This window comes from Entelurus aequoreus, linkage group LG20 (assembly GCF_033978785.1).
Source record: "Entelurus aequoreus isolate RoL-2023_Sb linkage group LG20, RoL_Eaeq_v1.1, whole genome shotgun sequence".
NCBI lineage: Eukaryota > Metazoa > Chordata > Actinopteri > Syngnathiformes > Syngnathidae > Entelurus > Entelurus aequoreus.
In genome coordinates, this window is record NC_084750.1 from 6,881,023 (window position 1) to 6,891,022 (window position 10,000).

Consider the following 10,000-nt stretch of genomic DNA (forward strand, 5'->3'; position numbering starts at 1 on the left):
CGTGAGACGCACGAACTCCCGGGCAGACATCCTGCCGTGCCAGAAGGTCGCACATCAGTAGAAGCCATTTCCCGCGCACGCTAAAGGCTAATCACGCTCATTGGTCGCCGTCGTCCTCCCGTGAGATCTTCATATTCGTAAACGAGCACGGGATGCCGGGCGTTTAGACGGCGTGGTGGCGTCGCTAAGCAACCGGCAGACCCTTCCGGATGATGTCGTTCCCTGCTGTCATCTCCTGTTGGGAGAACCAGTCGTCTTTTGTGAACGTTAAGTGTGTTCAATTTTCACGCTTAAGATGGCCAATTTCCTGCCGAGTCGTGTACCTCGATGGTTTCTGTTTATTTTCTGGAGTTTTGTTTTACCTGGCGTTTGTCTCAGCAACATTGAATCAACTTCTGATTTGATTGAGTTTGCTATCAGCACTTGAAGAGTTGTTTATTCAGGACAATGCACGTCGATTGTAGCCTCGTCCATCCATCCATCCATCCATTTTCTACCGCTTATCCCTTCATAAAAAACAAAAACACTTAAATTACCGTATTTTTCGGACTATGAGGCGCACTTAAAATCCTTTCATTTTCTCAAAACTCGCGCCTTATTCTGCTTTTGCTTGCCGACCTCGGAGATGTCAGGTTCAAACACTGATGACATCTATTAAACGAGACAGGAAGCAAGGAATTAAAGGCCTACTGAAAGCCACTACTACCGACCACGCAGTCTGATAGTTTATACATCAATGATGAAATCTTAACATTATAACACATGCCAATACGGCCGGGTTAACTTATAAAGTGACATTTTAAATTTGCCGCTAAACTTCCGGTTCGAAACGCCTCTGAGGATGACGTATGCGCGTGACGTAGCCCAGGGAACACGGGTATGCCTTCCACATTGAAGCCAATACGAAAAAGCTCTGTTTTCATTTCATAATTCCACAGTATTCTGGACATCTGTGTTCGTGAATCTGTTTCAATCATGTTCATTGCATTATGGAGAAGGAAGCTGAGCAAGTAAAGAAGAAAGTTGTCGGTGCGAAATGGACGTATTTTTCGAACGTAGTCAGCAACAACAGTACACAGCCGGCGCTTCTTTGTTTACATTCCCGAAAGATGCAGTCAAGATGGAAGAACTCGGATAACAGAGACTCTAACCAGGAGGACTTTTGACTTCGATACACAGACGCCTGTAGAGAACTGGGACAGCACAGACTCTTACCAGGATTACTTTGATTTGGATGACAAAGACGCAGACGTGCTACTGTGAGTATGCAGCTTTGGCTTCTAAACATTTGATCGCTTGACCGTATGTGCGCAACTTTTTTTTGCGTATGTACGTAACTTTTTTAAAATATATAAGCTTTATGAACCTTGGGTTAGGTGAACGGTCTTTTGGGCTGAGTGATTGTGTGTGTTGATCAGGTGTTTGAATTGTATTGGCGTGTTCTATGGAGCTAGGAGCTAGCAGAGAAGCTAGGAGCTAGCATAACAAACACGCAGGTGTTTTTATGCAGGATTAATTTGTGGCATATTAAATATAAGCCTGGTTGTGTTGTGGCTAATAGAGTATATATATGTCTTGTGTTTATTTACTGTTGTAGTCATTCCCAGCTGAATATCAGGTCACCCCCGGCTCTCACAGCATCTTCCCTATCTGAATAGCTTCAACTCCCCACTAGTCCTTCACTTGCACTTTACTCATCCACAAATCTTTCATCCTCGCTCAAATTATTGGGGAAATTGTCGCTTTCTCGGTCCGAATCTCTCTCACTTCATGCGGCCATCATTGTAAACAATAGGGAACTTTGCGTATATGTTCAACTGACTACGTCACGCTACTTCCGGTAGGGGCAAGCCTTTTTTTTTATCAGATACCAAAAGTTGCAATCTTTATCGTCGTTGTTCTATACTAAATCCTTTCAGCAAAAATATGGCAATATCGCGAAATGATCAAGTATGACACATAGAATAGATCTGCTATCCCCGTTTAAATAAAAAAAATTCATTTCAGTAGGCCTTTAAAGGCCTACTGAAATGAATTTTTTTTATTTAAACGGGGATAGCAGATCTATCCTACTGAAAGCCACTACTACCGACCACGCAGTCTGATAGTTTATATATCAATGATGAAATCTTAACATTGCAACACATGCCAATACGGCCGGGTTAGATTAGTAAAGTGCAATTTTAAATTTCCCTGAAAACGTCTCGGTATGATGACGTTTGCGCGTGATGTCATGGATTGTAGCGGACATTTTGGGACAGCATTGTGGCCAGCTATTAAGTCGTCTGTTTTCATCGCAAAATTCCACAGTATTCTGGACATCTGTGTTGGTGAATCTTTTGCAATTTGTTTAATGAACAATGGAGATAGCAAAGAAGAAAGGTGTAGGTGGGAAGCGGTGTATTAGCGGCCGGCTGCAGCAACACAAACACGTAGCGGCTACGTCGTAGCCGGTGTTTCATTGTTTACATTCCCGAACGATGACAGTCAAGCTTTACCATTGGCCTGGGACAACAGAGACTCTTACCAGGAGGACTTTGAGTTGGATACGCATGCTTGTGGAGATGGGACAACAGAGACTCTTACCAGGAGGACTTTGAGTTGGATACGCGCTACCGTGAGTACGCAGCTGCGGCTTCCAAACATTTGATCGCTTGCCCGTACGTGCGTGCCGCTATGTGCATGTCACGTACATAACTTTGGGGAAATGTATGTGCTGTATGAACTTTGCGGAGGTGAATGGTACTTTGGGCTGTGGGATTGAGTGTGTTGTGCGGGTGTTTGATTTGTATTGGCGGGTTATATGGACGGGAGGGGAGAGGTGTTTGTTATGTGGGATTAATTTGTGGCATATTACATATAAGCCTGGTTGTGTTGTGGCTAATAGAGTATATATATGTCTTGTGTTTATTTACTGTTTTAGTCATTCCCAGCTGAACATCAGGTCCCACCCGCCTCTCACAGCATCTTCCCTATCTGAATCGCTTCCACTGCCCTAGTCCTTCACTCTCACTTTCCTCATCCACAAATCTTTCATCCTCGCTCAAATTAATGGGGAAATCGTCGCTTTCTCGGTCCGAATCGCTCTCGCTGCTTGTGGCCATGATTGTAAACAATGTGCAGATGTGAGGAGCTCTACAACCTGTGACGTCACGCTACTTCCGGTACAGGCAAGGCTTTTTTTTACCAAAAGTTGCGAACTTTATCGTCGATGTTCTCTACTAAATCCTTTCAGCAAAAATATGGCAATATCGCGAAATGATCAAGTATGACACATAGAATGGATCCGCTATCCCCGTTTGAATAAGAAAATCTCATTTCAGTAGGCCTTTAAACAGAGACAGAATTAAATTTGGCTCAATTTGAGGAGAAACGTCTGGGCTGTACTCTTGCACAGTCTCCAGCATGCTCTGGCGAAAGATTGTACGCCATCTCTTTTTGTTTGGACTTTCCCTGTTTACATAACAACAGCTGATTCTAAAGGAATGGGGGGTATGTAAACAGCCATTGTGTTCGGTCATATTAACACAAAAGAAAAAGATGCCTCGGGCTTGGACTGGTCCTGGATCGAGCTTGGGCAGGTCTTGGATCAAAATAGATAACCCCTCCCATCTCCTCCCATTTTATACAGCAGAATTTTCCAAGCGTCTGGCTTGGTGCAACAAAGACAGCCTCTTGTCTGTTCACTGGGAACTCAGAGAATGGAACGTTTTTAGATAATTTACGTACAATTTTCTGACAAAGCTACACCGCTACAACAAAGATGACGGGGAGAAGACGCTGTCGAAGGTGAGCCACGTAAATAAGACCGCCCACAAAACGGCGCATCCTGAAGTTACTGTAAGAAAGCGGCTTGAAGATGATCTGTAAAACATCATCTAAGCAACATTTTGACCAAAGAACCACCATTACATGTTATGTAGACCACAAGGTAGTGTTTTACATTTAAAAAAAATAAATATATATATGACCCTTTTAATGCGCCCTATAATCCGGTGCACCTTTTGTATGACAATAGACCTGACTAGACCCACTAATCAGCATTGCGCCCTATGGTCCGGAAAATACGGTAATCAAAGAGAAGACATGACTGTGAATTTTTAAGAGACAATTTAAGATGCTTTTTAAAAGTGCAAAAATAGCAATGTTTGCTAGCAATATTAAGATTCAGTATATGCTGTTGAGATGTATTCATCTACTTTATTAATACTATCAAGAATATTTTTTTGATGCTAACAAATATCACCAAAGAGGCTATAATGTGGTCATCCGTGTCGAATAAAGTCTTTCCTATAACAGAAACTGTAAATTTCTGTTATAAAAATGGACAATGAAAATACCAACAAATTGGACCAACAATCACAATATTTATTACTAAGATTAAGATTAAAGATTAAAGTACCAATGATTGTCACACACACACTAGATGTGGTGAAATGTGTCCTCTGCATTTGTCCCAGGCTTATCATGATGTTAGTTTATTTGCACAAGCAGGTCTTCTAGTTATATTTAGACATAGCAACCACAAAACACCACAAACTAAACAGTTTTTTCCCCTCGGCCATCAGGCAAATGAACAATAACTCCTAACAGCAGCTCCTTGAATTCCTTGAATTCCTTCTAAGTCTATCTGATAGCTCAGTTACAGCTCTTTTTATTACCAAATATGTGTTATATGTTTTTATGTCGCACGTTTGCACCAAGGAAAATTCCTAGTTTGTGAACCCGTTCTCAAACAATGGCAATAAAACTATTCTGATTCTGATTCTGATAATGCAGTCTCTTGTTCTTTCTTTACGTTTAGTTCTGCTCTCAAACACTACTAATACAACTCGATTGCGTCACAAAAAGTTTCTCAAACAAATGTTCAAACAAACATTTTCCAAAGTGATCACTGCAGACACGAGCGTTCCGATTGTATTCCACAAGAGGATGAAAGTGATATTTGTAAGAGCCATTTCCTTTTTTTCCTTGACTTTATTACTTTTATGAGCCGCTTCTTTCGGGACTTGATGAACTCTCTTTCCTATCTCGATTTGAACGACTGGAGCACCCAAGAACAGAACAGCAATACGACATTTTTTGCTCAAACTCTACACTCACTCTCACTTGTTTTAATGCTACGCTCAAGCTGCTTGATCGTCGTGTCAATTAAGCCACCAAGAATTAAAAGGAATGTGACGTCATATGAAACTCTCCTATTCCGAGAAGATCTAGTTGAGGAAGTCCAACCACTGGAATGATCAATATTGGACACTGTAAAAAAAAAAACTGCAGATTTTATGGTAAAAAATTGGCTGCTTAGTCACCAGAATTTTTGCAGTGAAGTTTAAGATGTTTTTTTATAGTGAATTACAGTACCATAAGGCGCACCGGATTATAAGGCGCACCGCCAATGCGCGGGTCTAGTCAGGTCTATTTTCATACAAAAGGCACACCAGATTATAGGGCACATTAAAGGGGTCATATTAATATTATTTTTTTCTAAATGTAAAACACTTCATTGTGGTCTACATAACATGTAATGGTGGTTCTTTGGTCAAAATGTTGCTATGCTAAGTGGTAGCTTTAGCTTCGAGTGCGATCGGCACGTAGTCCCTTCAGCTTGTTTTCTGTTTTTGTACTTCTTTGATTTTCGAGAATAAATCATGTTCCTACCTGCACGTCCTGTCCGGAGTGGTCCGTTTGCATCCCGACGGAGCGAATCCTGCAGTAAGCTGCGACCCCCCAATCGTAACATACAAAGGCGGACGTGCGCACATTTTCAGGACTTATGCAGATCCCAAATACACATCAGCAGGTACCAGAAGGTAAGAAAAGATGCTTTTGCATAATATTGCGAAACAAAACGCCAGATAATATGTCTTACCTTATACACACACCATAATGACACTTGCCTGTTGAAGCACAGTACAATCCATCAAGCGGTGTGGCTTCATAGCTTACCAAAATCGTACTAAAACATTTTGATAGATTTTTGAGCACCGTGTGTAATGTTCTATATTTTAAATGGAACACATAAAATGTTGGTGTTGTTTACTTGAGTCATATTGCAGTCTACACATATCTCTTATGTGTGACTGCCATCTACTGGTTTTTGATTGATTGATTGAGACTTTTGTTAGTAGATTGCACAGTACAGTACATATTCCGTACAATTGACCACTAAATGGTAACACCGGAATAAGTTTTTCAACTTGTTTAAGTCGGGGTCACACTTATAATTTCACCATGTACCAAATAAAATAGTCTCGAGGTCGGTAAGCACAACCAAAATTATTCCGTACATTAGCCGCACCGGGTTATAAGGCGCACTGTCGTGTTTTGAGAAAATGAAAGGATTTAAAGTGGGCCTTATAGTCCGGAAAATACGGTAAATTGAAAAACGGTAGCATTGTCATATTTACGGTAAAGTTTTGGCAACTGAGCTGTGAGTTTGTTTTCACCATAAAATCTACTGTTAACAAGAATTTATGTGAAGTTACTGACATTTATTTGACATTTTAAATACTTGATAAAGTTAAATTAGAAGAATATTTGTAATTTGTTTGTAGAAATAAAAACTTTTTTTTAGATGTTCAAGCTAAATATGTAAATTGTATTCCATGTTTTTCACATTTTTACATTACATTTTGGTAAATGCAAAATGTCATATTTTATTACATTAAGACCCCGCTTTTCGCCCGAATGTAGCTGAGATAGGCTCCAGCACCCCCCGCGACCCCGAAAGGGACAAGTGGTAGAAAAAAAACGGATGGAAGATGTGTGAATTCATGTAAAAAAAATTAAAAAGTAATAAAATAAATGCTTTTTACAAATATCTGAAACATTTCGAATTGGTTTGTGGTTAATGTGACTCGCTTATTAGTCAATAATCCATCCAGTAGACTCAGGTTTATCCAGGGGTTACAGGTAAGCTGGAGCCTATCCCAGGTGAGACTGGCCTGCAGCCAATTGCAGGGCTCATATGTACATATAATTAATTACAAAAAAGTAGAGATGTCCGATAATAGCGGACAGCCAATATTATCGGCCGATAAATGCTTTAAAATGTAATATCGGAAATTATCAGTATCGGTTTCAAAAAGTAACATTTATGACTTTTTAAAACGCCGCTGTGTACACGGACGTAGGGAGAAGTACAGAGCGCCAATAAACCTTAAAGGCACTGCTTTTACGTGCCGGCCCAATCACATAATATCTACGGCTTTTCACACACACAAGTGAATGCAATACTAGGTCAACAGCCATACAGGTCACACTGAGGGTGATCGTATAAACAACTTTAACACTGTTACAAATATGCGCCACACTGTGAACCCACACCAAACAAGAATGACAAACACATTTCGGGAGAACATCCGCACCGTAACACAACAGAACAAATACCCAGAACCCCTTGCAGCACTAACTCTTCCGGGACGCTACAATATACACCCCCCCGCTACCCCCCCCCCCCCCCACACACCCCCCCCCTCAACCTCCTCATGCTCTCTCAGGGAGAGCATGTCCCAAATTCCAAGCTGCTGTTTTGAGGCATGTTTAAAAAAAAATAATGCACTTTGTGACTTCAATAATAAATATGGCAGTGCCATGTTGGCCTTTTTTTTCCATAACTTGAGTTTTGGAAAACCTTGTTACATTGTTTAATGCATCCAGCGGGGCATCACAACAAAATTAGGCATGATAATGTGTTAATTCCACGACTGTATAGATCGGTATCAGTTGATATCGGAATCGGTAATTAAGAGTTGGACAATATCGGAATATCGGATATCGGCAAAAAAGCCATTATCGGACATCCCTACAAAAAAGAATGAATTATTTATTCTCACTCATTGAAGCATTTTGTCCCAACTAATTCCAACTGAAAGGAGCAACTTCTGCATCAGTTTCAGCCCATTTTTTGTCTCTTCCCAATCAAGGACTATGCTCAGGCCTCATTTCCATCCTCCTTATGTAACCGTCACACATTCATCTATAAATAATCACCATTTCTGCTCTCTACTTTCAAACCGACATTCTTTTTTTTCTTTTTTTCGGGCTCCAAATTTAGGCCCCGGCGGCAGCGAAGACGCCGCCACAACAAAATCTTTCATCGCCCCGACGACACCCGCGCTTGGTTACCGTTGCTATGCACGGCCGGCTCGCTGCCGTCACCGGTGCATCCAATAGGCGCGTCTGGGCAGCCGGGGAGGCTAAAAACAGCATTCTATATCGCACGTAATGAGAAAAGACTCCCATCGATGTTCTCTCCAAATGTCAGAGCGGCTTTAATGAGCCACTGATCCCATACATGCATACATACGTACGCACACCCACCGGTTGCTTGTCAGCCAACGTGGATGGCACTTCATACCTTTTATGTGCACAAACTTTGCTTTTAATTGCAGCGCCTGCTTTGTGCTATCTCGCCCGTCTCCTGGGACGAGTGAGAGCTGGTATCAGAGCTGAGCCATCAGGAGACAATTAAAACAGCCTCCCCTCTCGCTTATGTAATGTTTTCTCGCACTTCATGAGATTCATGTCTGACGAGCACCGATGTGTTGACTTCTGCGCGACGAGAAAGAGTTCAACTGCAGGGAAAAAGCACAAAAGTGTGATTTTTTTTTTTTTTTTTTGTTCAGTTTGAATGCTCATGCTGCTGGATATTCTTCTTTGAATAGAATGGGGATGCGTATCGTTCACATTAGAGCCGATACCGTGCAAATTCCCAGTAGCTGGGAATCGATACCGGTACTCAACGGTACCAATTTTGTGTGTGTTAATTAGAGATGTCCGATAAGATCGGACTACCGATATTATCGGCCGATAAATGCTTTAAAATGTAACATCGGAAATTATCTGTCAGGTTCAAACACTGATGACATCTATTAAAGGCCTACTGAAAGCCACTACTACCGACCACGCAGTCTGATAGTTTATATATCAATGATGAAATCTTAACATTGCAACACATGCCAATACGGCCGGGTTAAATTATAAAGTGCAATTTCAAATTTCCCGCGAAAGTTCTGGTTGAAAACGTCTATGTATGATGACGTATGCGCGTGACGTCAATGGTTGAAACGGAAGTATTCGGACACCATTGAATCCAATACAAAAAGCTTGGTTTTCATCGCAAAATTCCACAGTATTCTGGACATCTGTGTTGGTGAATATTTTGCAATTTGTTTAATGAACAATGAAGACTGCAAAGAAGAAAGCTGTAGGTGGGATCGGTGTATTAGCGGCTGGCTGCAGCAACACAAACAGGAGGACTTTGAGGTGGATAGCAGACGCGCTATCCGACGCTAGCCGCCGACCGCATTGATGATCGGGTGAAAGTCCTTCGTCGCTCCGCCGATCGCTGGAACGCAGGTGAGCACGGGTGTTGATGAGCAGATGAGGGCTGGCTGGCGTAGGTGGATAGCTAATGTTTTTAGCATAGCTCTGTGAGGTCCCGTTGCTAAGTTAGCTTTAATGGCGTCGTTAGCAACAGCATTGTTAAGCTTCTCCAGGCTGGAAAGCATTAACCGTGTATTTACATGTCCATGGTTTAATAGTATTGTTGATTTTCTGTCTATCCTCGTGTGTGTGTGACAATCATTGGTACTTTAACTTTAACTTTAAATCACCAAAAGGATTTCCGGGCGCGACCACTGCTGCTGCTCACTGCTCCCCTCACCTCCCAGGGGGTGAAGTCGATGGGTCAAATGCATAGGATAATCTCACCACACCTAGTGTGTGTGTGACAATCAATGGTACTTTTTTTTAAGACAATGCCAAGCCACGTGTTACAACAGCGTGGCTTCATAGTAAAAGAGTGCGGGTACTAGACTGGCCTGCCTGTAGTCCAGACCTGTCTCACATTGAAAATGTGTGGTGCAATATGAAGCCTAAAATACCACAACGGAGACTGTTGAATAACTTAAGCTGTACGTCAAGCAAGAATGGGAAAGAATTCCACCTGAAATGCTTCAAAAATGTGTCTCCTCAGTTCCCAAACGTTTACTGAGCG

The 10,000-nt window shown here is 41.7% G+C and overlaps 1 protein-coding gene across 2 annotated transcripts in view; it reads left to right on the forward strand.

Annotated features, from left to right (window-relative positions):
* rims3 (regulating synaptic membrane exocytosis 3) overlaps positions 1-10,000 on the forward strand; it is an 85,710-nt gene that overhangs the window by 49,051 nt on the left and 26,659 nt on the right. The gene's annotated exons all lie outside the window — the stretch shown is intronic.